The sequence below is a fragment of the Danio rerio genome, chromosome 4 (assembly GCF_052040795.2).
Source record: "Danio rerio strain M-AB ecotype USA chromosome 4, GRCz13ab, whole genome shotgun sequence".
Classification (NCBI taxonomy): domain Eukaryota; kingdom Metazoa; phylum Chordata; class Actinopteri; order Cypriniformes; family Danionidae; genus Danio; species Danio rerio.
Window position 1 is genome coordinate 54,692,237 of NC_141024.2, and position 27,764 is coordinate 54,720,000.

At 42.5% G+C, this 27,764-nt stretch overlaps 2 long non-coding RNA genes, 32 other non-coding genes and 1 pseudogene across 34 annotated transcripts in view; 34 read left to right on the forward strand and 1 right to left on the reverse strand.

The window, feature by feature from the left end:
* Positions 1–27,764, forward strand: part of LOC148682168 (uncharacterized) — a 283,001-nt gene that overhangs the window by 193,147 nt on the left and 62,090 nt on the right. The gene's annotated exons all lie outside the window — the stretch shown is intronic.
* LOC148682169 (uncharacterized) overlaps positions 1–27,764 on the reverse strand; it is a 204,127-nt gene that overhangs the window by 137,653 nt on the left and 38,710 nt on the right. The window lies entirely within an intron of this gene.
* trnan-guu (transfer RNA asparagine (anticodon GUU)) lies at positions 5,827–5,900 on the forward strand. Its single transcript has one exon. It is a non-coding gene; the product is annotated as a tRNA-Asn (tRNA).
* On the forward strand, positions 7,906–7,979 carry trnai-gau (transfer RNA isoleucine (anticodon GAU)). Its single transcript has one exon. It is a non-coding gene; the product is annotated as a tRNA-Ile (tRNA).
* Positions 9,403–9,475, forward strand: trnak-cuu (transfer RNA lysine (anticodon CUU)). Its single transcript has one exon. It is a non-coding gene; the product is annotated as a tRNA-Lys (tRNA).
* On the forward strand, positions 10,661–10,733 carry trnak-cuu (transfer RNA lysine (anticodon CUU)). The gene has a single exon. It is a non-coding gene; the product is annotated as a tRNA-Lys (tRNA).
* On the forward strand, positions 14,199–14,272 carry trnan-guu (transfer RNA asparagine (anticodon GUU)). The gene has a single exon. It is a non-coding gene; the product is annotated as a tRNA-Asn (tRNA).
* On the forward strand, positions 22,883–23,001 carry LOC137493475 (5S ribosomal RNA). The gene has a single exon (XR_015488088.1). It is a non-coding gene; the product is annotated as a 5S ribosomal RNA (ribosomal RNA).
* LOC137493703 (5S ribosomal RNA) lies at positions 23,060–23,178 on the forward strand. The gene has a single exon (XR_015488972.1). It is a non-coding gene; the product is annotated as a 5S ribosomal RNA (ribosomal RNA).
* On the forward strand, positions 23,237–23,355 carry LOC137493991 (5S ribosomal RNA). Its single transcript, XR_015489479.1, has one exon. It is a non-coding gene; the product is annotated as a 5S ribosomal RNA (ribosomal RNA).
* Positions 23,414–23,532, forward strand: LOC137493853 (5S ribosomal RNA). Its single transcript, XR_015489239.1, has one exon. It is a non-coding gene; the product is annotated as a 5S ribosomal RNA (ribosomal RNA).
* LOC137493474 (5S ribosomal RNA) lies at positions 23,591–23,709 on the forward strand. Its single transcript, XR_015485253.1, has one exon. It is a non-coding gene; the product is annotated as a 5S ribosomal RNA (ribosomal RNA).
* Positions 23,768–23,886, forward strand: LOC137493702 (5S ribosomal RNA). The gene has a single exon (XR_015485255.1). It is a non-coding gene; the product is annotated as a 5S ribosomal RNA (ribosomal RNA).
* On the forward strand, positions 23,945–24,063 carry LOC137493852 (5S ribosomal RNA). Its single transcript, XR_015488973.1, has one exon. It is a non-coding gene; the product is annotated as a 5S ribosomal RNA (ribosomal RNA).
* Positions 24,122–24,240, forward strand: LOC137493473 (5S ribosomal RNA). The gene has a single exon (XR_015485256.1). It is a non-coding gene; the product is annotated as a 5S ribosomal RNA (ribosomal RNA).
* Positions 24,299–24,417, forward strand: LOC137493701 (5S ribosomal RNA). Its single transcript, XR_015489324.1, has one exon. It is a non-coding gene; the product is annotated as a 5S ribosomal RNA (ribosomal RNA).
* Positions 24,476–24,594, forward strand: LOC137493850 (5S ribosomal RNA). The gene has a single exon (XR_015485257.1). It is a non-coding gene; the product is annotated as a 5S ribosomal RNA (ribosomal RNA).
* LOC137493471 (5S ribosomal RNA) lies at positions 24,653–24,761 on the forward strand (annotated as a pseudogene).
* On the forward strand, positions 24,820–24,938 carry LOC137493700 (5S ribosomal RNA). Its single transcript, XR_015488717.1, has one exon. It is a non-coding gene; the product is annotated as a 5S ribosomal RNA (ribosomal RNA).
* Positions 24,997–25,115, forward strand: LOC137493849 (5S ribosomal RNA). The gene has a single exon (XR_015489645.1). It is a non-coding gene; the product is annotated as a 5S ribosomal RNA (ribosomal RNA).
* On the forward strand, positions 25,174–25,292 carry LOC137493470 (5S ribosomal RNA). The gene has a single exon (XR_015488166.1). It is a non-coding gene; the product is annotated as a 5S ribosomal RNA (ribosomal RNA).
* LOC137493699 (5S ribosomal RNA) lies at positions 25,351–25,469 on the forward strand. The gene has a single exon (XR_015488168.1). It is a non-coding gene; the product is annotated as a 5S ribosomal RNA (ribosomal RNA).
* LOC137493848 (5S ribosomal RNA) lies at positions 25,528–25,646 on the forward strand. Its single transcript, XR_015485258.1, has one exon. It is a non-coding gene; the product is annotated as a 5S ribosomal RNA (ribosomal RNA).
* LOC137493469 (5S ribosomal RNA) lies at positions 25,705–25,823 on the forward strand. Its single transcript, XR_015489107.1, has one exon. It is a non-coding gene; the product is annotated as a 5S ribosomal RNA (ribosomal RNA).
* Positions 25,882–26,000, forward strand: LOC137493698 (5S ribosomal RNA). Its single transcript, XR_015489070.1, has one exon. It is a non-coding gene; the product is annotated as a 5S ribosomal RNA (ribosomal RNA).
* Positions 26,059–26,177, forward strand: LOC137493847 (5S ribosomal RNA). Its single transcript, XR_015488810.1, has one exon. It is a non-coding gene; the product is annotated as a 5S ribosomal RNA (ribosomal RNA).
* LOC137493468 (5S ribosomal RNA) lies at positions 26,236–26,354 on the forward strand. Its single transcript, XR_015485259.1, has one exon. It is a non-coding gene; the product is annotated as a 5S ribosomal RNA (ribosomal RNA).
* LOC148682171 (5S ribosomal RNA) lies at positions 26,413–26,530 on the forward strand. Its single transcript, XR_015944578.1, has one exon. It is a non-coding gene; the product is annotated as a 5S ribosomal RNA (ribosomal RNA).
* Positions 26,589–26,707, forward strand: LOC148682172 (5S ribosomal RNA). The gene has a single exon (XR_015944447.1). It is a non-coding gene; the product is annotated as a 5S ribosomal RNA (ribosomal RNA).
* On the forward strand, positions 26,766–26,884 carry LOC137493467 (5S ribosomal RNA). Its single transcript, XR_015489480.1, has one exon. It is a non-coding gene; the product is annotated as a 5S ribosomal RNA (ribosomal RNA).
* LOC148682173 (5S ribosomal RNA) lies at positions 26,943–27,061 on the forward strand. The gene has a single exon (XR_015944551.1). It is a non-coding gene; the product is annotated as a 5S ribosomal RNA (ribosomal RNA).
* On the forward strand, positions 27,120–27,238 carry LOC137493845 (5S ribosomal RNA). The gene has a single exon (XR_015485260.1). It is a non-coding gene; the product is annotated as a 5S ribosomal RNA (ribosomal RNA).
* On the forward strand, positions 27,297–27,415 carry LOC137493466 (5S ribosomal RNA). Its single transcript, XR_015485261.1, has one exon. It is a non-coding gene; the product is annotated as a 5S ribosomal RNA (ribosomal RNA).
* Positions 27,474–27,592, forward strand: LOC148682174 (5S ribosomal RNA). The gene has a single exon (XR_015944448.1). It is a non-coding gene; the product is annotated as a 5S ribosomal RNA (ribosomal RNA).
* Positions 27,651–27,764, forward strand: part of LOC137493844 (5S ribosomal RNA) — a 119-nt gene continuing 5 nt past the window's right edge. Inside the window, exon 1 of the ribosomal RNA XR_015485263.1 lies at positions 27,651–27,764. This exon is cut by the window's right edge and continues 5 nt beyond it. This is a non-coding gene — a ribosomal RNA (5S ribosomal RNA).

The window sequence follows — 27,764 nt, forward strand, 5'->3', positions numbered from 1 at the left end:
GAATGTGAGCAATATGGAAAATGTCCCAGACAAAATTAAAAACTCAATGGGACAAGTGGTAAATGATTGGAACTAAGAAGAAAAAATGTGGCAAAGAAATGAGAAACAATATATGAGAAGCTTAAATGTGAAAATTGTGTAAAATATGTGAGTAGAGCAATGACTGAACAGTAAAATTGGCTACAATTTTGAGAAACAGAGAATTTGAGTTTTACAAAGTTAATAACATAGCAAAAGGGGGCCATAACGATGTTGTGGCAGTAAGAAATGGAAAAAATAAGTTGGAATTTGTAATGTGGCATGATTTTGGCATTTGTTGGAACGGCTGTAGAAAGACAGATGAGGGGAGAAAAAAGAGAAAGTGCTCAGGCAGACAATCTTAGACAGACTGACAACAAAAAGGAAGTCAGAAAAATGAGCCACTCCTTTTCATGAGGAAGAAGCAGTTGAAGTAGGGGCAGAAGGAGTAAATCATATTAAAAGAGTATATAAAATTGTTTTGATCAAATAATGATAGACTGTGATATAATAATTAGGGATATAGTATCAGTTACTAAATAAACAGATCTATTACAATGCGTTATAAAAAAGACAAGTGAAATAAAGAAATAATGTGAAATATGCTTAATATAGTTATATTTGTTGAAATGGAATTTAAAGCTATACGAATGAATATATTCATAAAGAAATGAATTTACTAAATAGAGGAGGATGACTAAAACAATAGACCAGTAGTTGTTGACTAGAACAAAAAGAACAAATAAATTAATAATACTAATAGGAAAAATAAAGAGAAATTAAAATACAACATAAAGACCAGCTATTAAAGAAACATTAGAATAAATACATTAGAGGAAAAATGATGAACATGACTTCGAGATGAGCTGTTAAACAGCAAAGAGATAAAATTGGCATAAGTCTCTGGTCGATGAAGAGAAAAATTAGAAGAAAATGTGACAGTTTAATATTGATCAACTGAAGAGCTAATGAGCAAATATGTAATGAAGATAATACAAAAAATATGGATAAGAAATGGATAAGGAATTAAAGAAATCCAAGTTATGGTTTGATAGAAAAAAGAAGAAGATATGTTTAAACTATATTGAAATAGGTTTGAAAAATATTATATACATAGAGAGAGAGAAAGACAGAGACATTAAACCGATGAGATAGAAACTAGAAAAATAGTTGGACTTGTAACACTTTGAGGAAGTGACACTTTGAGGAACTGAGATTTGATGTGAGAGGACAAGACTGAGTTTAGGTGCAAAAACTAAATAGAATAATAATATTAGAAATAATAATGATTAAAAAAAATTGTTATGGCTTACACTGGCTGTTTTCATCTGTGAAAGTCAGCAGCATAAGACTATCTAGGCCATCATCTAGGGTCAAAGAAAAATCATGGACACTTAGTGGATGTTATGAACAAGATGAAGTGAGTTTAATTTTTCTAAATTTAAAAATGATAAACACCAAGAAAGAAATCGATAATTAAACATTGCATTTCAGATATAATAATATATACTAAACAAACATGAGGGGTCAAGGCCTAATATGAACCCTGAGATATAGCAATAATGTTGAACAATTATACCACATGGTAGGCCATGTCATAATTTGTGTTTTATGAATAATAACTCAACTGTGTCTTGTTTTTTAGTCTCCACCATCGTAGTGCCCTACAGCTTTGCCTGCAGACTAAGCAGACCATAGTGCTGAGTGGATGGGAGTGAAGATGTCAAACTTTACTTAAAACTATTATTGGAGGTCAAATTGAGTTTAAACTTAATAAAACCTGTCTCATTGGTTAGACTCTAGAATGTGGTCTCAGTGGCTCACATGGTTCTTGAGTGCATGTTTCCCTAACATCAGTGATACCAAGTTCTGAAGGAAAACTGAGAAGGAGGTTGCAGTGGAGAAGAGCAGTAACTGGTCTCCATGAGACATTATTCCAAAGACGGGTAAGACTCTCGTTGGCCACCAGGAGCGACCTAAGCCAGGAATTTTGTCGCGGAAGACTAGGCACCTGTACAGGTAGGCAGGTGTTGAGTGAGATGGTTGTGGAGCGGAGCAGTGATGCTTGAAAGGCCTAGAGCATCTGAGTATTGAGGGGCACTGTGAAAGATCAGTGGTCTGCCTCAGAAATGTGGGCTCCTCCAAACCAGACCACAGCAAACTGCTAAATATGTCTGGAGATCAGACACTCAGAAAAAGGAACTTGTGGGTAAAGTAAGAGGCAGGGTGCTGTCAAGAACCATTTGAGACCATATGATGACTGGTAATATGAAAGAGACAGAATTTATTAAGGTTTTGTTATGAAAATAATAACTAAGAAAAAGACTTAAAGGAAAATATACAATGAATCTCTAAATGTATAATGTTGAAATGATATTTAACTATTTTTGCAAATTTTCATAGGTTTACTGATACAGGGCATGAACACGATATAGGAGGAAGTACAATGTATGGTGGTGACTAAAGAAGAAGAAACAACTATTGGTAACTGAAGAAGTAATTTAAATTATACATTTTGATGGAATTGATTATTTAAGTAAAGATTTACTAAAAGCAAAATATTATGTTGAATCATCTAAATTAAGATGGGATATTAAAAACTAGAAAAGGTTGGTATCAGAAAAAAAAATATTTATGCGTAAAGAAGAAATTTAAACATGAAAAATTGAACTCACGTCATCGGGTAAAAATTAACAGTTCTAATCTGATAAAAGAATTGAAACATAATAAGAGAGTTTAAGAAAGCAGATTTTCTTTCACATATAACCATGTGAAGAAGTTTAATGATGAAGTCAAAATACAGCTGAAAGAAACGGATGAGGAAATGTAGTGATTTTTAGTTAGCTTATAAAAGTATATAAAAAAGTGTATGAGCAACTAGTTGAACCGAAAAGACGTAAATTATTTTTATTCTTTTATTTTAGACATATTATTTTTTTATCTTTTATGTGAAGACATTCTTTATGTTTTTTTATCTTTTAGTTTAAGAAATTTTTATGCTTTTTATCTTTTATTTTAAGACATTTGTATGTTTTTTTTTCGTAATCTTTTATTTTAAGACATTTTAAGATTATTTTATTTTAAACACATCATTATGAGCTTAAGATTCTTTTATTTGAAGAGGATTTTAAGATTCTTTTATTTGAACACATTTTTAAAGATTATTTTAGTTTGAGCCATTGTTGTTTTTAAATCTTTCATTTAAAGACACTTTAAGATTTTTATTTTAAGCCATTGTGGTTTTTGAGCCTTTTATTTGAAGAGATTCTTAAGATTTTTATTTTATTTTAATCACATTGTTGTGTTTTTGATTTTCCCATTTTAAGACATTGAGAAAAAAAAAGGAATCTAGTTTAAATATGTTTGAATTTTAGTTTTAATCATTTGGTGACGAGTTTAAGTTGTTAGTTTAATAACATTGTTACGATTAAGTTCTGAATCTTTCATTTTAATAATTGTTGAGTTGAATCCTACTTTGAAGTTGTTGATTTTTCATCCTAAATCTCAATTGTAATTTTTGTGCTGTAATGAATTTAAAATGTTGAAATTCAGTTTGAACTATTCATGGGGATTATAATTTTGTATTAGTGAATTTCTAATTCCAATCACAGGTGTTGATCTTTGATCGTAATTATACAGTGGGATTTTTAATGAGAGCATATCTTTATGGGTGTGGATTTCCTTTTAATCAGATTTTTATTTTTTTTATGTTGGAGTTTTTAAATTTTGTTTACATTTTTATTATTGTCATTCTTATTCTAATTTTGTTGGGGAAGAAGAAGAAAAAATTACCTTTATTGATAAAGTGTATAAGAATGGAAAATTTTAATGATTGGTTAATTGAAAGTTAATAAGAGTGTTGGGAGTAATAAGCCTAAATATAGCAAATAAAATCCTTATTAAAAGAAGATATCAGAGTGACTTCAAGAGGGAAGAGACTGCACCACTGAAGAGGAGAACCAAGAGTGTAGAAATTATAAACTGAATCTAAAAAAGTTAAAGAAATTTAGTTGAAAGGGGTTATAGGCATCATCTAACATAATGAATGAGCACTATAATGTTAACGATTGTTTTAAATAAGAGGTAAAACAAAGATTTAGGCAAAGGCCTGCAGTAATGACAATGAGACATTTTTGTGGAGATTTGATTATCTGTTTTTGTTTTTCTCTGCTCCAGAGAGGAGCAGAAAAGGGGAATTGTTGGAGAAAAGGAATTTATTTTCATTACTTTTGTGTTTTTTTATTAGGAAAATGTTTAGACTAACAACAGATTAATCAATCTTTTCTATTGTATTATAAAACATCTTGACCAGACAAACTTCCTCTTTTTTACTGTGCTGCATACTTTTTAGAAGAACTGCTGACAAGTGGAAAAAGCAGAATAAGAATAAATTTAGGTTTGTTCCAGAAGTCTAGACATGTCACAAGTTGTCATGATGCTTGTAGAAGTGTGAAATATATTAAAGATGCACGGAAGTGTTCAGTTCTGGTATGCAGAGAAAGGTTGCAGAAAGAGGAAGTAATGTCCAGGGGTAACAAAGGGCCAAGGGACTGCAGAATGACTGATAAGTGACGTTAAACCAAAACTCCACCTGTTAAGGTCAGTTGTGTATATATGCTGGAGTCAGGAAATGTATGTTAGTTGCGAACATCTTGAATGTAATTCTTGTATTCCATTGGGGTAACGTAACCCAGAGCTCTGTCATCGAATTATTCATTTGTATCTAATAAATTACTAATATTTTTAGCATTGAAGAAAACCCTCTCCAGACCTTTTCTTATTGAACACGTATGGAATTGGCAAGATATTCCAACAGTAGAGCATGAGACTCTTAATCTCAGAGTCCTGGGTTCGAGCCCCACGTTGGGCGTTTCTGTTACTTTTCTCTCTCTCTCTCAGGAAACTTACATTATGGTTCATATAGCAGACCTTTTGAGACAAAGTTCCGCCTTTCTACCACTGTAGGTGACTTTTCCCTAAGTCTCTGGGGCGCAATCTGTTAGCGCGTTCGGCTGTCAATTGAAAGGTTGGTGGTTCAAGCCCACCCAGAATCAAATTAGGCATTTTGCTGCCTTGCAACTGCTAACACGTGCACTGGGCATATTACCTGGGCCACATTCTGTCCAGCGTTACAAGATGAAATCAGGATTTAGCAGAAGATTGTCACGGGTAGGGAAGGTATTACTGTAAACGGTGTCTAGCTCTTAAATGAGCTTCAGCCGGCTAGTTCAGTTGGTAGAGCATGAGACCCTTAATCTCAAGGTCGTGGGTTCGAGCCCCGCGTTGGGTGTTTCTGTTGCCTCTCTCTCTCTCAGCAAACTTTCATTAGGGTTCTTATAGCAGACCTTTTGAAACAAAGTTCCGCATTTCTACCACTGTAGGTGACTTCTTACTCAGTCTCTGTGGCGCAATAGGTTAGCACGTTCGGCTGTTAACTGAAAGGTTGGTGGTTCAACCCCACCTAGGGACGAATTAGGCATTTTGCTGCCTTGCAACTGCTAACACGTGCACTGGGCATATATCCTGGGCCACATTCTGTCCAGCGTTACAAGATGAAATCAGGATTTAGCAGAAGATTGTCACGGGTAGGGAAGGTATTACAGAAAACGGTGTCTAGTTCATAAACGAGCTTCAGCCGGCTAGGTCAGTCAGTAGAGCATGAGACTCTTATTCTCAGGGTCGTGGGTTCGAGCCCCACGTTGGATGTTTCTGTTGCCTCTCTCTCAGCAACCTTTCATTAGGCTTCATATAGCAGACCTTTTGAAACAAAGTTCCGCCTTTCTACCACTGTAGGTGACTTTTCCCTAAGTCTCTGTGGCGCAATTGGTTAGCGCGTTCGGCTGTTAACTGAAAGGTTGGTGGTTCAAGCCCACCCAGGGACGAATTAGGCATTTTGCTGCCTTGCAACTGCTAACACGTGCACTGGGCATATATCCTTGGCCACATTCTGTCCAGCGTTACAAGATGAAATCAGGATTTAGCAGAATATTCTCACGGGTAGGGAAGGTATTACTGTAAACAGTGTCTAGCTCTTGAAACAGCTTCTCATCAACCTTGGCTAGCTCAGTCGGTAGAGCATGAGGTTCTTCATCTCAGGGTCGTGGGTTTGAGCCCCTCGTTGGGCGTTTCTGTTACTTTTCTCTCTCTCTCTCAGCAAACTTACATTAGGGTTCGTATAGCAGACCTTTTGAGACAAAGTTCCACCTTTCTACCACTGTAGGTGACCTTTCCCTAAGTCTCTGTGGCGCAATAGGTTAGCGCGTTCGGCTGTTAACTGAAAGGTTGGTGGTACAACCCCACCCAGGCACGACTTAGACACTCTGCTGCCTTGCAACTGCTAACACGTGCACTGGGCATATATCCTGGGCCACGTTCTGTCCAGCGTTACAAGATGAAATCAGGATTTAGCAGAAGATTGTCACGGGTAGGGAAGGTATTGCAGAAAACGGTGTCTAGCTCTTAAACGAGCTTCAGCCGGCTAGGTCAGTCAGTAGAGCATGAGACTCTTATTCTCAGGGTCGTGGGTTCGAGCCCCACGTTGGGTGTTTCTGTTGCCTCTCTCTCAGCAAACTTTCATTAGGCTTCATGTAGCAGACCTTTTGAAACAAAGTTCCACCTTTCTACCACTGTAGGTGACTTTTTACTAAGTTTGTGAGGCGCAATCAGTTAGCGCGTTCAACTGTTAACTAAAAGGTTGGTGGTTCAAGCCCACCCAGGGGCGAATTAAGCATTTTGCTGCCTTGCAACTGCTAACACGTGCACTGGACATATATCCTGGGCCACATTCTGTCCAGCGTTACAAGATGAAATCAGGATTTAGCAGAAGATTTTCAAAGGTAGGGAAGTTATTACAGAAAACAGTGTCTAGTTCTTGAAAGAGTTTCTCATCAGCCCGGCTAGCTCAGTCGGTAGAGCATGAGACTCTCAATGACAGGGTCGTGGGTTCGAGCGCCACGTTGGGCGTTTCTGTTACTTTTCTCTCTCACTCTCAACAAACTTACATTAGGGTTCATATAGCAGACCTTTTGAGACAAAGTTCCGCCTTTCTACCACTGTAGATGACATTACCCTAAGTCTCTGTGGCGCAATCGGTTAGCGCGTTCGGCTGTTAACTGAAAGGTTGGTGGTTCAAGCCCACACAGGGACGAATTAGGCATTTTGCTGCCTTGCAACTGCTAACACGTGCACTGGGCATATATCCTGGGCCACATTCTGTCCAGCGTTACAAGATGAAATCAGGATTTAGCAGAATATTCTCACGGGTAGGGAAGGTATTACTGTAAACAGTGTCTAGCTCTTGAAACAGCTTCTATCAACCTGGCTAGCTCAGTCAGTAGAGCATGAGATTCTTCATCTCAGGGTCGTGGGTTTGAGCCCTTCGTTGGGCGTTACTGTTACTTTTCCCTCTCTCTCTCAACAAACTTACATTAGGTTTCGTATAGCAGACCTTTTGAGACAAAGTTCCGCCTTTCTACCACTGTAGGGGACCTTTCCCTAAGTCTCTGTGGAGCAATAGGTTAGCGTGTTCGGCTGTTAACTGAAACTTTTGCTGCCTTGCAACTGCTAACACGTGCACTGGGCATATATCCTGGGCCACATTCTGTCCAGCGTTACAAGATGAAATCAGGATTTAGCAGAATATTCTCACGGGTAGGGAAGGTATTACTGTAAACAGTGTCTAGCTCTTGAAACAGCTTCTCATCAACCTGGCTAGCTCAGTCGGTAGAGCATGAGATTCTTCATCTCAGGGTCGTGGGTTTGAGCCCTTTGTTGGCCGTTTCTGTTACTTTTCTCTCTCTCTCTCAACAAACTTACATTAGGATTCGTATAGCAGACCTTTTGAGACAAAGTTCCGCCTTTCTACTACTGTAGGTGACTTCTTACTCAGTCTCTGTGGCGCAATAGGTTAGCGCGTTCGGCTGATAACTGAAAGGTTGGTGGTTCAACTCCACCCAGGGACGAATTAGGCATTTTGCAGCCTTGCAACTGCTAACACGTGCACTGGACATATATCTTGGGCCACATTCTGTCCAGCGTTACAAGATGAAATCAGGATTTAGCAGAAGATTTTCAAAGGTAGGGAAGTTATTACAGAAAACAGTGTCTAGCTCTTAAACGAGCTTCAGCCGGCTAGGTCAGTCAGTAAAGCATGAGACTCTTATTCTCAGGGTCGTGGGTTCGAGCGCCACGTTGGGCGTTTCTGTTACTTTTCTCTCTCACTCTCAACAAACTTACATTAGGGTTCATATAGCAGACCTTTTGAGACAAAGTTCCGCCTTTCTACCACTGTAGGTGACATTACCCTAAGTCTCTGTGGCGCAATCGGTTAGCGCGTTCGGCTGTTAACTGAAAGGTTGGTGGTTCAAGCCCACACAGGGACGAATAAGGCATTTTGCTGCCTTGCAACTGCTAACACGTGCACTGGGCATATATCCTGGGCCACATTCTGTCCAGCGTTACAAGATGAAATCAGGATTTAGCAGAATATTCTCACGGGTAGGGAAGGTATTACTGTAAACAGTGTCTAGCTCTTGAAACAGCTTCTTATCAACCTGGCTAGCTCAGTCGGTAGAGCATGAGATTCTTCATCTCAGGGTCGTGGGTTTGAGCCCTTCGTTGGGCGTTACTGTTACTTTTCTCTCTCTCAACAAACTTACATTAGGGTTCGTATAGCAGACCTTTTGAGACAAAGTTCCACCTTTCTACCACTGTAGGTGACCTTTCCCTAAGTCTCTGTGGCGCAATAGGTTAGCGCGTTCGGCTGTTAACTGAAAGGTTGGTGGTTCAACCCCACCCAGGGACGACTTAGGCATTTTGCAGCCTTGCAACTGCTAACACGTGCACTGGACATATATCCTGGGCCACATTCTGTCCAGCGTTACAAGATGAAATCAGGATTTAGCAGAAGATTGTCACGGGTAGGGAAGGTATTACAGAAAACGGTGTCTAGCTGTTAAACGAGCTTCAGCCGGCTAGGTCAGTCAGTAGAGCATGAGACTCTTATTCTCAGGGTCGTGGGTTCGAGCCCCACGTTGGGTGTTTCTGTTGCCTCTCTCTCAGCAAACTTTCATTAGGCTTCATATATCAGACCATTTGAAACAAAGTTCCGCCTTTCTACCACTGTAGGTGACTTTTTACTAAGTTTGTGAGGCGCAATCAGTTAGCGCGTTCAACTGTTAACTGAAAGGTTGGTGGTTCAAGCCCACCCAGGGGCGAATTAAGCATTTTGCTGCCTTGCAACTGCTAACACGTGCACTGGGCATATATCCTGGGCCACATTCTGTCCAGCGTTACAAGATGAAATCTGGATTTAACAGAAGATTTTCATAGGTAGGGAAGTTATTACAGAAAAGAGTGTCTAGTTCTTGGAAGAGTTTCTCATCAGCCCGGCTAGCTCAGTCGGTAGAGCATGAGACTCTTAATCTCAGGGTCGTGGGTTCGAGCCCCACGTTGGGCGTTTCTGTTACTTTTCTCTCTCTCTCTCAACAAACTTACATTAGGGTTCGTATAGCAGACCTTTTGAGACAAAGTTCCACCTTTCTACCACTGTAGGTGACCTTTCCCTAAGTCTCTGTGGCGCAATAGGTTAGCTCGTTCGGCTGTTGACTGAAAGGTTGGTGGTTCAACCCCACCCAGGGACGAATTAGACACTCTGCTGCCTTGCAACTGCTAACACGTGCACTGGGCATATATCCTGGGCCACATTCTGTCCAGCGTTACAAGATGAAATCAGGATTTAGCAGAAGATTGTCACGGGTAGGGAAGGTATTACAGAAAACGGTGTCTAGCTCTTAAACGAGCTTCAGCCGGCTAGGTCAGTCAGTAGAGCATGAGACTCTTATTCTCAGGGTCGTGGGTTCGAGCCCCACGTTGGGTGTTTCTGTTGCCTCTCTCTCAGCAAACTTTCATTAGGGTTCATATAGCAGACCTTTTGAAACAAAGTTCCGCCTTTCTACCACTGTAGGTGACTTTTTACTAAGTTTGTGAGGCGCAATCAGTTAGCGCGTTCAACTGTTAACTGAAAGGTTGGTGGTTCAAGCCCACCCAGGGGCGAATTAAGCATTTTGCTGCCTTGCAACTGCTAACACGTGCACTGGGCATATATCCTGGGCCACATTCTGTCCAGCGTTACAAGATGAAATCAGGATTTAGCAGAATATTCTCATGGTTAGGGAAGGTATTACTGTAAACAGTGTCTAGCTCTTGAAACAGCTTCTCATCAACCTGGCTAGCTCAGTCGGTAGAGCATGAGATTCTTCATCTCAGGGTCGTGGGTTTGAGCCCTTTGTTGGCCGTTTCTGTAACTTTTCTCTCTCAACAAACTTACATTAGGGTTCGTATAGCAGACCTTTTGAGACAAAGTTCCGCCTTTCTACCACTGTAGGTGACTTCTTACTCAGTCTCTGTGGCGCAATAGGTTAGCGCGTTCGGCTGTTAACTGAAAGGTTGGTGGTTCAACCCCACCCAGGGACGAATTAGGCATTTTGCAGCCTTGCAACTGCTAACATGTGCACTGGACATATATCCTGGGCCACATTCTGTCCAGCGTTACAAGATGAAATCAGGATTTAGCAGAAGATTTTCAAAGGTAGGGAAGTTATTACAGAAAACAGTGTCTAGTTCTTGTAAGAGTTTCTCATCAGCCTGGCTAGCTCAGTCGGTAGAGCATGAGACTCTTAATCTCAGGGTCGTGGGTTCGAGCCCCACGTTGGGCGTTTCTGTTACCTTTCTCTCTCTCTCTCAACAAACTTACATTAAGGTTCGTATAGCAGACCTTTTGAGACAAAGTTCCACCTTTCTACCACTGTAGGTGACCTTTTCCTAAGTCTCTGTGGTGCAATAGGTTAGCGCGTTCGGCTGTTAACTGAAAGGTTGGTGGTTCAAGCCCACCCAGAATCAAACTAGGCATTTTGCTGCCTTGCAACTGCTAACACGTGCACTGGGCATATTACCTGGGCCACATTCTGTCCAGCGTTACAAGATGAAATCAGGATTTAGCAGAAGATTGTCACGGGTAGGGAAGGTATTACTGTAAACGGTGTCTAGCTCTTAAATGAGCTTCAGCCGGCTAGTTCAGTTGGTAGAACATGAGACCCTTAATCTCAAGGTCGTGGGTTCGAGCCCCGCGTTGGGTGTTTCTGTTGCCTCTCTCTCTCTCAGCAAACTTTCATTAGGGTTCTTATAGCAGACCTTTTGAAACAAAGTTCCGCCTTTCTACCACTGTAGGTGACTTCTTACTCAGTCTCTGTGGCGCAATAGGTTAGCGCGTTCGGCTGTTAACTGAAAGGTTGGTGGTTCAACCCCACCCAGGGACGAATTAGGCATTTTGCTGCCTTGCAACTGCTAACACGTGCACTGGGCATATATCCTTGGCCACATTCTGTCCAGCGTTACAAGATGAAATCAGGATTTAGCAGAATATTCTCACGGGTAGGGAAGGTATTACTGTAAACAGTGTCTAGCTCTTGAAACAGCTTCTCATCAACCTTGGCTAGCTCAGTCGGTAGAGCATGAGATTCTTCATCTCAGGGTCGTGGGTTTGAGCCCCTCGTTGGGCGTTTCTGTTACTTTTCTCTCTCTCTCTCAGCAAACTTACATTAGGGTTCGTATAGCAGACCTTTTGAGACAAAGTTCCACCTTTCTACCACTATAGGTGACCTTTCCCTAAGTCTCTGTGGCGCAATAGGTTAGCGCGTTCGGCTGTTAACTGAAAGGTTGGTGGTTCAAGCCCACCCAGGGGCGAATTAAGCATTTTGCTGCCTTGCAACTGCTAACACGTGCACTGGGCATATATCCTGGGCCACATTCTGTCCAGCGTTACAAGATGAAATCAGGATTTAGCAGAAGATTGTCACGGGTAAAGAAGGTATTACAGAAAACGGTGTCTAGCTCTTAAACGAGCTTCAGCCGGCTAGGTCAGTCAGTAGAGCATGAGACTCTTATTCTCAGGGTCGAGGTTCGAGCCCCACGTTGGGTGTTTCTGTTGCCTCTCTCTCAGCAAACTTTCATTAGGCTTCATATAGCAGACCTTTTGAAACAAAGTTCCGCCTTTCTACCACTGTAGGTGACTTTTCCCTAAGTCTCTGTGGCGCAATCGGTTAGCGCGTTCGGCTGTTAGCTGAAAGGTTGGTGGTTTAATCCCACCCAGGGACGAATTAGGCATTTTGCTGCCTTGCAACTGCTAACACGTGCACTGGGCATATATCCTGGGCCACATTCTGTCCAGCGTTACAAGATGAAATCAGGATTTAGCAGAAGATTGTCACGGGTAGGGAAGGTATTACAGAAAACGGTGTCTAGCTCTTAAACGAGCTTCAGCCGGCTAGGTCAGTCAGTAGAGCATGAGACTCTTATTCTCAGGGTCGTGGGTTCGAGCCCCACGTTGGGTGTTTCTGTTGCCTCTCTCTCAGCAAACTTTCATTAGGGTTCATATAGCAGACCTTTTGAAACAAAGTTCCGCCTTTCTACCACTGTAGGTGACTTTTTACTAAGTTTGTGAGGCGCAATCAGTTAGCGCGTTGAACTGTTAACTGAAAGGTTGGTGGTTCAAGCCCACCCAGGGGCGAATTAAGCATTTTGCTGCCTTGCAACTGCTAACACGTGCACTGGGCATATATCCTGGGCCACATTCTGTCCAGCGTTACAAGATGAAATCAGGATTTAGCAGAATATTCTCATGGTTAGGGAAGGTATTACTGTAAACAGTGTCTAGCTCTTGAAACAGCTTCTCATCAACCTGGCTAGCTCAGTCGGTAGAGCATGAGATTCTTCATCTCAGGGACGTGGGTTTGAGCCCTTTGTTGGCCGTTTCTGTTACTTTTCTCTCTCTCTCTCAACAAACTTACATTAGGGTTCGTATAGCAGACCTTTTGAGACAAAGTTCCGCCTTTCTACCACTGTAGGTGACTTCTTACTCAGTCTCTGTGGTGCAATAGGTTAGCGCGTTCGGCTGTTAACTGAAAGGTTGGTGGTTCAACCCCACCCATGGACGAATTAGGCATTTTGCAGCCTTGCAACTGCTAACACGTGCACTGGACATATATCCTGGGCCACATTCTGTCCAGCGTTACAAGATGAAATCAGGATTTAGCAGAAGATTTTCAAAGGTAGGGAAGTTATTACAGAAAACAGTGTCTAGTTCTTGTAAGAGTTTCTCATCAGCCCGGCTAGCTCAGTCGGTAGAGCATGAGACTCTTAATCTCAGGGTTGGGGTTCGAGCCCCACGTTGGGCGTTTCTGTTACTTTTCTCTCTCTCTCTCAACAAACTTACATTAAGGTTCGTATAGCAGACCTTTTGAGACAAAGTTCCACCTTTCTACCACTGTAGGTGACCTTTTCCTAAGTCTCTGTGGCGCAATAGGTTAGCTCGTTCGGCTGTTAACTGAAAGGTTGGTGGTTCAAGCCCACCCAGGGACGAATTAGGCATTTTGCTGCCTTGCAACTGCTAACATGTGCACTGGGCATATATCCTGGGCCACATTCTGTCCAGCGTTACAAGATGAAATCAGGATTTAGCAGAAGATTGTCACGGGTAGGGAAGGTATTACAGAAAACGGTGTCTAGCTCTTAAACGAGCTTCAGCCGGCTAGGTCAGTCAGTAGAGCATGAGACTCTTATTCTCAGGATCGTGGGTTCGAGCCCCACGTTGGGTGTTTCTGTTGCCTCTCTCTCAGCAAACTTTCATTAGGGTTCCTATAGCAGACCTTTTGAAACAAAGTTCTGCCTTTCTACCACTGTAGGTGACTTTTTACCAAGTTTGTGAGGCGCAATCAGTTAGCGCGTTCAACTGTTAACTGAAAGGTTGGTGGTTCAAGCCCACCCAGGGGTGAATTAAGCATTTTGCTGCCTTGCAACTGCTAACACGTGCACTGGACATATATCCTGGGCCACATTCTGTCCAGCGTTACAAGATGAAATCAGGATTTAGCAGAAGATTTTTAAAGGTAGGGAAGTTATTACAGAAAACAGTGTCTAGTTCTTGAAAGAGTTTCTCATTAGCCCGGCTAGCTCAGTCGGTAGAGCATGAGACTCTTAATGACAGGGTCGTGGGTTGGAGCGCCACGTGGGGCGTTTCTGTTACTTTTCTCTCTCACTCTCAACAAACTTACATTAGGGTTCATATAGCAGACCTTTTGAGACAAAGTTCCGCCTTTCTACCACTGTAGGTGACTTTACCGTAAGTCTCTGTGGCGCAATCGGTTAGCGCGTTCGGCTGTTAACTGAAAGGTTGGTGGTTCAAGCCCACCCAGGGACGAATTAGGCATTTTGCTGCCTTGCAACTGCTAACACGTGCACTGGGCATATATCCTGGGCCACATTCTGTCCAGCGTCACAAGATGAAATCAGAATTTAGCAGAAGATTGTCACGGGTAGGGAAGGTATTACAGAAAACGGTGTCTAGCTCTTAAACGAGCTTCAGCCGGCTAGGTCAGTCAGTAGAGCATGAGACTCTTATTCTCAGGATCGTGGGTTCGAGCCCCACGTTGGGTGTTTCTGTTGCCTCTCTCTCAGCAAACTTTCATTAGGGTTCATATAGCAGACCTTTTGAAACAAAGTTCCACCTTTCTACCACTGTAGGTGACTTTTTACTAAGTTTGTGAGGCGCAATCAGTTAGCGCGTTCAACTGTTAACTGAAAGGTTGTTGGTTCAAGCCCACCCAGGGGCAAATTAAGCATTTTGCTGCCTTGCAACTGCTAACACGTGCACTGGGCATATATCCTGGGCCACATTCTCTCCAGCGTTACAAGATGAAATCAGGATTTAGCAGAATATTCTCACGGGTAGGGAAGGTATTACTGTAAACAGTGTCTAGATCTTGAAACAGCTTCTCATCAACCTGGCTAGCTCAGTCGGTAGAGCATGAGATTCTTCATCTCAGGGTCGTGGGTTTGAGCCCTTTGTTGGCCGTTTCTGTTACTTTTCTCTCTCTCTCTCTCAACAAACTTACATTAGGGTTCGTATAGCAGACCTTTTGAGACAAAGTTCCGCCTTTCTACCACTGTAGGTGACTTCTTACTCAGTCTCTGTAGCGCAATAGGTTAGCGCGTTCGGCTGTTAACTGAAAGGTTGGTGTGTTCAACCCCACCCAGGGACGAATTAGGCATTTTGCTGCCTTGCAACTGCTAACACGTGCACTGGACATATATCCTGGGCCACATTCTGTCCGGCGTTACAAGATGAAATCAGGATTTAGCAAAAGATTTTCAAAGGTAGGGAAGTTATTACAGAAAACAGTGTCTAGTTCTTGAAATAGCTCTCATCAGCCCGGCTAGCTCAGTCGGTAGAGCATGAGACTCTTAATCTCAGGCTCGTGGGTTCGAGCCCCATGTTGGGTGTTTCTGTTGCCTCTCTCTCAGCAAACTTTCATTAGGCTTCATATAGCAGACCTTTTGAAACAAAGTTCCGCCTTTCTACCACTGTAGGTGACTTTTTACTAAGTTTGTGAGGCGCAATCAGTTAGCGCGTTCAACTGTTAACTGAAAGGTTGGTGGTTCAAGCCCACCCAGGGGCGAATAAAGCATTTTGCTGCCTTGCAACTGCTAACACGTGCACTGGGCATATATCCTGGGCCACATTCTGTCCAGCGTTACAAGATGAAATCAGGATTTAGCAGAATATTCTCACGGGTAGGGAAGGTATTACTGTAAACAGTGTCTAGCTCTTGAAACAGCTACTCATCAACCTTGGCTAGCTCAGTCGGTAGAGCATGAGATTCTTCATCTCAGGGTCGTGGGTTTGAGCCCCTCGTTGGGCGTTTCTGTTACTTTTCTCTCTCTCTCTCAGCAAACTTACATTAGGGTTCGTATAGCAGACCTTTTGAGACAAAGTTCCGCCTTTCTACCACTGTAGGTGACTTTTCCCTAAGTCTCTGTGGCGCAATAGGTTAGCGCGTTTGGCTGTTAACTGAAAGGTTGGTGGTTCAACCCCACCCAGGGACGAATTAGACATTTTGCTGCCTTGCAACTGCTAACACGTGCACTGGGCATATATCCTGGGCCACATTCTGTCCAGCGTTACAAGATGAAATCAGGATTTAGCAGAAGATTTTCAAAGGTAGGGAAGTTATTACAGAAAACAGTGTCTAGTTCTTGAAAGAGTTCCAAATCAGCCCGGCTAGCTCAGTTGGTAAAGCATGAGACTCTTTATCTCATGGTCGTTGGTTCGAGCCCCACGTTGGGCGTTTCTGTTACTTTTCTCTCTCACTCTCAACAAACTTACATTAGGGTTCATATAGCAGACCTTTTGAGACAAAGTTCCGCCTTTCTACCACTGTAGGTGACTATTCCCTAAGTCTCTGTGGCGCAATCGGTTAGCGTGTTCGGCTGTTAACTGAAAGGTTGGTGGTTCAAGCCCACCCAGGGACGAATTAGGCATTTTGCTGCCTTGCAACTGCTAACACGTGCACTGGGCATATATCCTGGGCCACATTCTGTCCAGCGTTACAAGATGAAATCAGGATTTAGCAGAAGATTGTCACGGGTAGGGAAGGTATTACAGAAAACGGTGTCTAGCTCTCAAACGAGTTTCAGCCGGCTAGGTCAGTCAGTAGAGCATGAGACTCTTATTCTCAGGGTCATGGGTTTGAGCCCCTTGTTGGGCGTTTCTGTTACTTTTCTCTCTCTCTCTCAGCAAACTTACATTAGGGTTCGTATAGCAGACCTTTTGAGACAAAGTTCCGCCTTTCTACCACTGTAGGTGTCTTTTCCCTAAGTCTCTGTAGCGCAATTGGTTAGCGTGTTCGGCTGTTAACTGAACGGTTGTTGTTCAAGCCTACGCAGGGACGAATTCTGCATTTTGCTGCCTTGCAACTGCTAACACGTGCACTGGGCATATATCATGGGCCACATTCTGTCCAGCGTTACAAGATAAAATCAGGATTTAGCAGAAGATTCTCACGGGTAGGGAGGGTATTACTTTAAACAGTGTCTAGCTCTTGAAATAGCTGTTCATTAACCTGGCTAGCTCAGTCGGTAGAGCATTAGATTCTTCATCTCAGGGTCGTGGGTTTGAGCCCCACGTTAGGCATATCTGTTACTTTTCTCTCTCTCTCTCAGCAAACTTACAATAGGGTTCATATAGCAGACCTTTTGAGACAAAGTTCCGCCTTTCTACCACTGTAGGTGACTTTTCCCTAAGTCTCTGTGGCGCAATCGGTTAGCGTGTTCGGCTGTTAACTGAAAGGGTGGTGTTTCAAGCCCACCCAGGGGTGAATTCTGCATTTTGCTGCCTTGCAACTGCTAACACGTGCACTGGGCATATATCATGGGCCACATTCTGTCCAGCGTTACAAGATGAAATCAGGATTTAGCAGAAGATTGTCACGGGTAGGGAAGTTATTACTGTAAACGGTGTCTAGCTCTTGAAAGAGTTTCTTATCAGCCCGGCTAACTCAGTCGGCAGAGCATGCGACTCTTAATCTCAGGGTCGTGGGTTCGAGCCCCACGTTGGGCGTTTCTGTTACTTTTCTCTCTCACTCTCAACAAACTTACATTAGGGTTCATATAGCAGACCTTTTGAGACAAAGTTCCGCCTTTTTACCACTGTAGGTGACTTTTCTCTAAGTCTCTGTGGCGCAATCGGTTAGCGCGTTCAGCTGTTAACTGAAAGGTAGGTGGTTCAAGCCCACTCAGGGACGATGCTTATGAGTTAACGGACGAATTGACTATTAAAGGGATAAACTGTGCAGTTAAGAGGCTACAAAACTGTGATTATGTTGTCTCCTTCATGCATCTGCCTGTCTATGTTGCTGATAAAAATATTTTAGACAAATTGGATCATTGGGGAGTTTGTCCCATTTAAAAAATTAAAAGAAGGTTTTATCCGGGCACAAATATTGAAGATGGGACGAGGTTTGTGAAAACCAGATTCCCCAAAGAAGTGGCGTCCCTCCCGTACAGCACAAGAATAGAGATAGCAGAAGGTCCACAATACTTTAGGGTGATGCACAGTCATTAGGTGAAAACGTGCAGGCTGTGCATGAGCCCAGATCATGTGGTAAAAGACTGTCCTGATTTTAGGTGCTATAAGTGCGAGGAAAGGGGGCACTTTGCAAAGTTTTGCACTGCTGTAAAGTGCCCGGATTGTAATAAGGTTTTAAATAAATGTGAATGTTGGATTGGGGAAGAGGAGGAGGAGGTAGAGCAGCAGGTGGGCAGGCAGATGTATGAAGGAGACAATATCCAGTCAGAGGACAAAACAACAACACAAGAAAAAAGAACAGAATCTGAAAGTGAAAAACTACAAGAGAATGAGACTAATGGAATAGACAGAGTCACTGAACAGGAAGGGACAACATGGACACAAATGGATATGACTGACAGTTTAAAGAGTGTTTTGGAAGCAGCAGAATTGAGCGATTCGAATAATAAAGACTTAAATCAAGAACAACAGGAAGACACATTTTGGACACAAATGGACATCACAGACAGTTTTCAAAAGGCATTGGACACAGAGGAGACAAAAGGCCAAAGTAATGACGAGCAAGCCGATTTAGAGGGACATTTACAAAAGGATGGAAACAAAGAGACACAGGGGAAATCAGCAAAAAGAAGAAGATCGTTAAAGATAAAACCTAATTTAGAGACTGCAAGAAAAAAACTGCTAAAAGATGAAGAAATTGAATACGCAAATAAGTATGAGTCGCTAAAGGGCTTGGAAGACATGGACTAAGATTATGTTTTTTATGAATGTTTTTATGTCTTTTATGAATGTTTTTATATTTTTTATGGTTTTAGGAATTGTGTCTTTTAATGCAAGAGGGCTTTTAGACAACAGGAAATTTGAAAAAGTGAAAGAAATGTGTAAACAAGAAGATGTGATTTTACTACAAGAGACAAACTGGAGGGATGAATGCATGAAGGAAATAAGAAAAAGGTGGAGTGGGGAAATGTTATACAATAATGGGGATGGGAGGCTAGGGAGAGGAGTTGCAATTTTATTAAAAGAAAACAGTGGGGTTTTATGTAAAACAATCTATAATGACAAAAAGGGAAAGTGTATGATATGTGAAATGGAGTATGAAAAGAAAAAAAGTAATTATGGTAAATGTTCACGCCCCAACAGAGGAGAACAAAAAGAAAGAGTATTTTAATATACTTAGAGATTATTTAAAAAAACATGAAAGAGTTATTATCATGGGTGATTTTAACACTGTTTTTAGTAAATTAGAAATGGCTGAGGGAATGGTTTTTAAAACGGATAAGGGGAGAAAAGAACTAAAAATATTGATGGAGGAAATGAATTTAATTGATGTGTGGAGAGAAAGGAATGAACAGACAAAAGAGTACTCAAGAAGACAGAAAGTGGGGAATTTTTGTTGTCAAACAAGAATAGATTTTATTTTATGCACAAGAAATGTTGAAGGGTTTATAAACAAGATTAAATATGAAGAAACAAGTCTGAGTGACCATAAGCCACTTTTTATGAAGCTTGACTGGAGTAATGTGAAAAGAGGGCCAGGGGTATGGGTTTTAAACACAGCGGTTTTAAAGAATGAAGACTATGTTTTAAGTGTAAAGGAAATTATTCAAAAGGAAAAGGGGAATGAAATCTATAATGAGGACAAAAGAATGTGGTGGGAGAATGTGAAGTATTTAGTTAAAAAGTTTACGATAAAATATTGTAGACAATTACAAAATTGTAAAAAATATAGGGAAAAGGAGCTGAAAGAAAAACTAGAAAACGAATTGAAAAATGAGAATGGAAAAAATATACAAAAGATAAAAGAACTGCAAGAAAGATTGAAAGAAATGGAGGAGGAGAAATTTGAAGGTGCAAGATTAAGAAGCAAAGCAAAATTTACAGTGGAGGGGGAAAAGTGCACTAAATTTTTCTTTGATCTAGAGAAGAGAAGAGGGAAGTCAGAAATTATTAGAGAAATAAGGAGCAAAAATGGGAACGTAGTAGAACAACATGAGGAGATTTTGGAAGAAATAAGATCATATTATGAGAAATTGTTTTGCACAGAGGGAATAAAAGAAAAAGAAAAAGGGGAATTACTAAATCTAATAAAATCAAGAGTAGAAGAAGGGGAAAAAAGAGAATGTGACGAGGAGATAAGAGAAGAAGAAATAAAAAGAGCAATTAGTGGATTAAACAAAAAGAAAAGTCCAGGAATAGATGGGTTGGGAAGCGAATTTTATATTGTTTTTAAAGATATTTTATCTAGTATTTTAAAGGAAGTATATGATGAGATTTTTGAGAATGGTGAGATAAATAAAAGAATGGGGATGGGCTTAATGAAGGTGATATACAAAGGAAAGGGGGATAAAGTAGCTTTAAAAAACTATAGACCTTTAACAATGCTTAATACTGATTTGAAGATTTTAGCCAAAGTTTTGGCTAATAGACTAAAAGAAGTGATGCCAAGCATAATAAAAACAAACCAAGCATATAGTATAAAAGGACGAGACATTGCGGATACAACTATGAGTATTAAAGACACAATTAGATATATAAATGATAAGCAGAAAGATGGTTTTTTAATTAGTCTGGACTTCGAGAAAGCTTTTGATAGGGTGGAGCATGACTTTTTATTTGGAGTGTTAAAGAGTTTTGGTTTTGGGGAAAATTTTATAAAGTGGGTTCAGATTTTATATAGAGGAGCGGTAACAAGGATAAAATGCAATGGGTTTTTAACAGACTGTTTTAAGTTAACAAGGTCAATCAGACAGGGTTGTCCGTTATCTGCACTTTTATATGCTTTAGTTGCAGAACCATTGGGATTAGCTGTGAAGCACGAGGACAGAATAAAAGGAATAGAGGTAGAGGGGGGAGTGAATAAAATATTTCAATATGCTGATGATACCACATTAATACTACAAGATCTGGCAAGTGTAAAGCAAGCAATGGAAACAATACAACATTTTTGCAAGGGTTCAGGGGCTAAAATAAATGAGGATAAAACGGTATATTTGAGATTTGGGAGAACTGAGGCTTTATCTGGACATTTTACTTTTAAGGAAATGGATGAAATTAAAATTTTAGGCATTGTAATTGGGAGGGATGAAAAGAAAGCAGAAGTAACCATGTGGGAGGAAATTTTAGGAGGGATTGAACGGAGGCTGAGGTTTTGGAAATTAATGTCTTTAACTTTAAAGGGGAGGGTTTTAATTTTGAATGTTTTAATGGTTTCTAAATTATGGAATATTTTATATGTGTCATCAATGCCACTGTGGATGGAAAAAAGGCTGAAACAATGTTTTTTAGATTTTTTATGGGAAGGGAAACCTCCAAGAATAGCATATGCAACGTTAATTGGAGAAGTGGGCAAAGGGGGTCTAGGTTTAATAGACGTGGAGCAAAGAAAAAACAGTTTAAGAGTAAAAATGGTAAGGAAATATTTGGATGAAGACAATAAGGCAGCATGGAAAAGAACAATGGAATATTTTTTAAGTAAAAGTGGCAATTTTAATTTGGGAGATAATATTTTATGCATGAGGATGAAAAAATTCATGACAGAGGGTCTACCAGATTTTTATAAAGAATTGATTGGAGCATGGGGGAAATTTTTAACTTGTGTACATTTTAACATACAAGGACGCGAGAACATTTTAAATCAGCCTTTATTTTTAAACAGTGGCATTCTTAATCAAGAGAAAGTGGTGTTTTTTAGGAAATGGTGGGAGGTGGGAATAACAAGAGTAAGGGATGTTTTATATGAATTTAAGGAAGGATTTTTACCGGTACAGTATGTTATTGACGTAATGGATGAAGCGAAGGAGGATTTTAACAGACAAGACTTAATAAAGGAATACGACATAATCAAAAATGCCATACCTGCAGAATGGTTAACAAGAATAGAAAATATGGAAGAAAATAAACAAAGTAAAGATGTGATTGTAAGATTTGGCGAGAAATGGTGGAACTTGAAAGATAGTACTGTGAAAATGATTTATGGGTTTTTTAGAGATGGGGTTTTTAAGAAACCGCGTTCAAATGAGTACTGGATACGGATGTTTAAAGATGTAAATGAAGACAACATATGGGCTAATATAAAGGGCAAATTAGTACAGTCAAAAGTGGAGAATTTGGAATATTTGATCAGAAATAAAGCAGTTTTTACAGATATAATTTTAAACAAAATAGGGATGGAGGAAAGTGTCACATGTAAAGTATGTCAAGATGCAGATGAAGGATTCTTACACCTGTTTTTATATTGTAATGAGTTGAAAGATTTTAATGAGAAATGCAAAAGCATTATTTTAACTTTGAAAGGAGAAAGAGATGACGATCTTGAGTGGGAAAAGGTGTTGATGTTGGGAGTGAACAAAGAATGCAATAATGAAAAGCTCATAAATTTACTTGTGATGTTAATGTAAAGTGCAATATGGGAGAGAAGAGTTGCTGCAAAAAAGGAAAAAGCTGTATTAGATGTGTGGAATGTATTTAAGAGGAAGGTGGAGAAATATGTTGAATGTCTGTTTTATTATTTTAAGTTGGAGGACATGCAGGAGGCTTTTTATGATGTTTTTACTCAAGAAGTTTCAAAGATTTTAAATGACACAGGAATGAAAATGCCTTTTTAAAAATGTGATTATACCCTTTAAGGAGTTCTACTTGCAACATTTTATATTTAAAATGTTTTATTGTGAAGATATGATGTAATATGGACCTTTTTAATGTTTTGTCTGAAGTGAAATATGTATAAATAAGTGAATTGTATGAATTTTGAACAGTATAATAAAAAAAAAAAAAAAAAAAAAAATGGAAATGCCCGATCTCATCTGAACTCGTAAGTAAAGCAGGGTCGGGCCTGGTTAGTACTTGGATGGGAGACCGCCTGGGAATACCAGGTGCTGTAAGCTTTTTGAAGTGCTTCATTTGGCAGCTGCTTTAAATAGCCAACGCTTGACAGCCTCTTTCGCTTACGGCCATACCGCCCTGGAAATGCCCGATCTCATCTGAACTCGGAAGTAAAGCAGGGTCGGGCCTGGTAAGTACTTGGATGGGAGACCGCCTGGGAATACCAGGTGCTGTAAGCTTTTTGAAGTGCTTCATTTGGCAGCTGCTTTAAATAGCCAACGCTTGACAGCCTCTTTCGCTTACGGCCATACCACCCTGGAAATGCCCGATCTCCTCTGAACTCGGAAGTAAAGCAGGGTCGGGCCTGGTTAGTACTTGGATGGGAGACCGCCTGGGAATACCAGGTGCTGTAAGCTTTTCGAAGTGCTTCATTTGGCAGCTGCTTTAAATAGCCAACGCTTGACAGTCTCTTTCGCTTACGGCCATACCACCCTGGAAATGCCCGATCTCATCTGAACTCGGAAGTAAAGCAGGGTCAGGCCTGGTTAGTACTTGGATGGGAGACCGCCTTGGAATACCAGGTGCTGTAAGCTTTTCGAAGTGCTTCATTTGGCAGCTGCTTTAAATAGCCAACGCTTGACAGCCTCTTTCGCTTACGGCCATACCACCCTGGAAATGCCCGATCTCATCTGAACTCGTAAGTAAAGCAGGGTCGGGCCTGGTTAGTACTTGGATGGGAGACCGCCTGGGAATACCAGGTGCTGTAAGCTTTTCGAAGTGCTTCATTTGGCAGCTGCTTTAAATAGCCAACGCTTGACAGCCTCTTTTGCTTACGGCCATACCGCCCTGGAAATGCCCGATCTCATCTGAACTCGGAAGTAAAGCAGGGTCGGGCCTGGTTAGTACTTGGATGGGAGACCGCCTGGGAATACCAGGTGCTGTAAGCTTTTCGAAGTGCTTCATTTGGCAGCTGCTTTAAATAGCCTACGCTTGACAGCCCCTTTCGCTTACGGCCATACCGCCCTGGAAATGCCCGATCTCATCTGAACTCGGAAGTAAAGCAGGGTCGGGCCTGGTTAGTACTTGGATGGGAGACCGCCTGGGAATACCAGGTGCTGTAAGCTTTTCGAAGTGCTTCATTTGGCAGCTGCTTTAAATAGCCAACGCTTGACAGCCTCTTTCGCTTACGGCCATACCACCCTGGAAATGCCCGATCTCCTCTGAACTCGGAAGTAAAGCAGGGTCGGGCCTGGTTAGTACTTGGATGGGAGACCGCCTGGGAATACCAGGTGCTGTAAGCTTTTCGAAGTGCTTCATTTGGCAGCTGCTTTAAATAGCCAACGCTTGACAGCCTCTTTCGCTTACGGCCATACCGCCCTGGAAATGCCCGATCTCATCTGAACTCGGAAGTAAAGCAGGGTCGGGCCTGGTTAGTACTTGGATGGGAGACCGCCTGGGAATACCAGGTGCTGTAAGCTTTTCGAAGTGCTTCATTTGGCAGCTGCTTTAAATAGCCAACGCTTGACAGCCTCTTTCGCTTACGGCCATACCGCCCTGGAAATGCCCGATCTCATCTGAACTCTGAAGTAAAGCAGGGTCGGGCCTGGTTAGTACTTGGATGGGAGACCGTCTGGGAATACCAGGTGCTGTAAGCTTTTCGAAGTGCTTCATTTGGCAGCTGCTTTAAATAGCCAACGCTTGACAGCCTCTTTCGCTTACGGCCATACCGCCCTGGAAATGCCCGATCTCATCTGAACTCGGAAGTAAAGCAGGGTCGGGCCTGGTTAGTACTTGGATGGGAGACCGCCTGGGAATACCAGGTGCTGTAAGCTTTTCGAAGTGCTTCATTTGGCAGCTGCTTTAAATAGCCAACGCTTGACAGCCTCTTTCGCTTACGGCCATACCGCCCTGGAAATGCCCGATCTCATCTGAACTCGTAAGTAAAGCAGGGTCGGGCCTGGTTAGTACTTGGATGGGAGAATACCTGGTGCTGTAAGCTTTTCGAAGTGCTTCATTTGGCAGCTGCTTTAAATAGCCAACGCTTGACAGCCTCTTTCGCTTACGGCCATACCGCCCTGGAAATGCCCGATCTCATCTGAACTCGGAAGTAAAGCAGGGTCGGGCTTGGTTAGTACTTGGATGGGAGACCGCCTGGGAATACCAGGTGCTGTAAGCTTTTCGAAGTGCTTCATTTGGCAGCTGCTTTAAATAGCCAACGCTTGACAGCCTCTTTCGCTTAAGGCCATACCACCCTGGAAATGCCCGATCTCATCTGAACTCGGAAGTAAAGTAGGGTCGGGTCTGGTTAGTACTTGGATGGGAGACCGCCTGGGAATACCAGGTGCTGTAAGCTTTTCGAAGTGCTTCATTTGGCAGCTGCTTTAAATAGCCAACGCTTGACAGCCTCTTTCGCTTACGGCCATACCGCCCTGGAAATGCCCGATCTCATCTGAACTCGGAAGTAAAGCAGGGTCGGGCCTGGTTAGTACTTGGATGGGAGACCGCCTGGGAATACCTGGTGCTGTAAGCTTTTCGAAGTGCTTCATTTGGCAGCTGCTTTAAATAGCCAACGCTTGACAGCCTCTTTCGCTTACGGCCATACCGCCCTGGAAATGCCCGATCTCATCTGAACTCGGAAGTAAAGCAGGGTCGGGCCTGGTTAGTACTTGGATGGGAGACCGCCTGGGAATACCTGGTGCTGTAAGCTTTTCGAAGTGCTTCATTTGGCAGCTGCTTTAAATAGCCAACGCTTGACAGCCTCTTTCGCTTACGGCCATACCGCCCTGGAAATGCCCGATCTCATCTGAACTCGGAAGTAAAGCAGGGTCGGGCCTGGTTAGTACTTGGATGGGAGACCGCCTGGGAATACCAGGTGCTGTAAGCTTTTCGAAGTGCTTCATTTGGCAGCTGCTTTAAATAGCCAACGCTTGACAGCCTCTTTCGCTTACGACCATACCACCCTGGAAATGCCCGATCTCATCTGAACTCGGAAGTAAAGCAGGGTCGGGCCTGGTTAGTACTTGGATGGGAGACCGCCTGGGAATACCAGGTGCTGTAAGCTTTTCGAAGTGCTTCATTTGGCAGCTGCTTTAAATAGCCAACGCTTGACAGCCTCTTTCGCTTTCGGCCATACCGCCCTGGAAATGCCCGATCTCATCTGAACTCGGAAGTAAAGCAGGGTCGGGCCTGGTTAGTACTTGGATGGGAGACCGCCTGGGAATACCAGGTGCTGTAAGCTTTTCGAAGTGCTTCATTTGGCAGCTGCTTTAAATAGCCAACGCTTGACAGCCTCTTTCGCTTACGGCCATACCACCCTGAAAATGCCTGATCTCATCTGAACTCGGAAGTAAAGCAGGGTCGGGCCTGGTTAGTACTTGGATGGGAGACCGCCTGGGAATACCAGGTGCTGTAAGCTTTTCGAAGTGCTTCATTTGGCAGCTGCTTTAAATAGCCAACGCTTGACAGCCTCTTTCGCTTACGGCCATACCGCCCTGGAAATGCCCGATCTCATCTGAACTCGGAAGTAAAGCAGGGTCGGGCCTGGTTAGTACTTGGATGGGAGACCGCCTGGGAATACCAGGTGCTGTAAGCTTTTCGAAGTGCTTCATTTGGCAGCTGCTTTAAATAGCCTACGCTTGACAGCCCCTTTCGCTTACGGCCATACCGCCCTGGAAATGCCCGATCTCATCTGAACTCGGAAGTAAAGCAGGGTGGGCCTGGTTAGTACTTGGATGGGAGACCGCCTGGGAATACCAGGTGCTGTAAGCTTTTCGAAGTGCTTCATTTGGCAGCTGCTTTAAATAGCCAACGCTTGACAGCCTCTTTCGCTTACGGCCATACCACCCTGGAAATGCCCGATCTCCTCTGAACTCGGAAGTAAAGCAGGGTCGGGCCTGGTTAGTACTTGGATGGGAGACCGCCTGGGAATACCAGGTGCTGTAAGCTTTTCGAAGTGCTTCATTTGGCAGCTGCTTTAAATAGCCAACGCTTGACAGTCTCTTTCGCTTACGGCCATACCACCCTGGAAATGCCCGATCTCATCTGAACTCGGAAGTAAAGCAGGGTCAGGCCTGGTTAGTACTTGGATGGGAGACCGCCTTGGAATACCAGGTGCTGTAAGCTTTTCGAAGTGCTTCATTTGGCAGCTGCTTTAAATAGCCAACGCTTGACAGCCTCTTTCGCTTACGGCCATACCACCCTGGAAATGCCCGATCTCATCTGAACTCGTAAGTAAAGCAGGGTCGGGCCTGGTTAGTACTTGGATGGGAGACCGCCTGGGAATACCAGGTGCTGTAAGCTTTTCGAAGTGCTTCATTTGGCAGCTGCTTTAAATAGCCAACGCTTGACAGCCTCTTTCGCTTACGGCCATACCGCCCTGGAAATGCCCGATCTCATCTGAACTCGGAAGTAAAGCAGGGTCGGGCCTGGTTAGTACTTGGATGGGAGACCGCCTGGGAATACCAGGTGCTGTAAGCTTTTCGAAGTGCTTCATTTGGCAGCTGCTTTAAATAGCCTACGCTTGACAGCCCCTTTCGCTTACGGCCATACCGCCCTGGAAATGCCCGATCTCATCTGAACTCGGAAGTAAAGCAGGGTCGGGCCTGGTTAGTACTTGGATGGGAGACCGCCTGGGAATACCAGGTGCTGTAAGCTTTTCGAAGTGCTTCATTTGGCAGCTGCTTTAAATAGCCAACGCTTGACAGCCTCTTTCGCTTACGGCCATACCACCCTGGAAATGCCCGATCTCCTCTGAACTCGGAAGTAAAGCAGGGTCGGGCCTGGTTAGTACTTGGATGGGAGACCGCCTGGGAATACCAGGTGCTGTAAGCTTTTCGAAGTGCTTCATTTGGCAGCTGCTTTAAATAGCCAACGCTTGACAGCCTCTTTCGCTTACGGCCATACCGCCCTGGAAATGCCCGATCTCATCTGAACTCGGAAGTAAAGCAGGGTCGGGCCTGGTTAGTACTTGGATGGGAGACCGCCTGGGAATACCAGGTGCTGT